The 1,346-nt window shown below is 37.7% G+C and overlaps 1 pseudogene; it reads left to right on the top strand.

Moving 5' to 3' along the window:
* The first annotated feature begins 959 nt into the window (after positions 1-959).
* Positions 960-1,058, top strand: LOC132272075 (small nucleolar RNA R71; annotated as a pseudogene).
* The last annotated feature ends 288 nt before the right edge of the window (positions 1,059-1,346 follow it).

Here is a 1,346-nt window from a genome sequence, read left to right as displayed (position 1 = left end):
CACAATTCTCCCACTTCTCAAGGTTGTCACCGCATTGACATGTTCAATTGTGTGACTTCCGATAAGGAATGAGTCTTTACAACACATTGTTGCTTTGGTGATGCATTCAAAGGCATCTTCCCTTTCTCTCTAACATTCAAGGCACTAGCTATTTACTCGACTTGGGTTTCTAGCTTAGCAATAGATTGAGAATGGGAATGAAGCAATTGAGTGTTCACTTCTAGAGTGCCTAGAGCGGTCAACACTTTCTCCTCAAAAGCGGGACTCCTAGATTTTCCTCGAGAATATGATGATTGGTTAGGAAAATGAGAATTAGAGAATTGATTACCATGCGATTGAAATGATGATCTAAAACCTTGGGAACCTTGGCTTTACATTGGAGGTGGAACATACTTGTTTTGAAAACCACCTTGGGGAGGTTTTGATCATTCCCCTTGGCTTTTCCAAGAGAAGTTTGGATGGTTCCTCCAACTTGAATTGTAATGAGTGCCATAGGAATTATTTCCTTAGTTGACAAATGTCATATTGACTTGCCCATGGTTTTTACTTGGCACATGTTAATGGGAACAATTGGAAGTAGAATGTAAACACTTGAATAAGTCATGCAAGATTCATTAGATGCACGATGATGAATATAATTAGGGGAGGAAGACATTTGATTCGCCGAAGTTTGGTTAATCAAAAATTGATCAAACCTTTGAGATAAGGATTTCATCTCGGCGGCTATGTCATTGGAATTGTCAATTTGATATAAGCTAACATTCTTCATTCCACCTAAGTTTCTACCATTTTTAGAGGATAAAGATCTATGCATTGAATTCTCACTCATGCTTTCATACAATTACCACACATCATCCTCATGCTTATCAAGATAAGAACCACCCATAGATGCATCAACCATACCCTTGTGACTATCTGGCAAACTTTCAAAGAAATATTGGACTAGTTGCCACTTAGGTATGTCATAATGTGGGCATTTCCTAAGCAAATCATTAAACCTTTCCCATGCCTCATGAAACGTTTCCCCATCCCCTTGAGAAAATTCCCTAATTGAAGTTCTCATGGCATTGGTCTTTGAAACTGGATAGTACTTCTTCAAGAACTCTTGTTACAATTCTGCCCAAGAAGTTATCGAAAAAGGCTTAAGATTGTTGAACCAATATTTTGCCTTATCATTAAGGGTGAAAGGAAAAATTTTAAGTCTTAAAACCTTTTCCGGTATATCCGTGTATTTCACGGTGGAACATACTTCAAGAAACTCATCCAAATGCTTGTAAGGTTCTTCACTTAGAAGTCCATGATAGTTAAGAAGCATTTGAATGGTTTGTGGTTTAATCTCATAGTTA

The sequence above is a fragment of the Cornus florida genome, unplaced genomic scaffold (genome assembly GCF_030987335.1).
Source record: "Cornus florida cultivar Cherokee Brave unplaced genomic scaffold, ASM3098733v1 CherokeeBrave_3.0.0_Hap2_Chr08, whole genome shotgun sequence".
Classification (NCBI taxonomy): Eukaryota; Viridiplantae; Streptophyta; class Magnoliopsida; order Cornales; family Cornaceae; genus Cornus; species Cornus florida.
The sequence above is the reverse complement of the archived record's forward strand: the minus strand, read 5'-3'. Positions and strand labels throughout refer to the sequence as shown.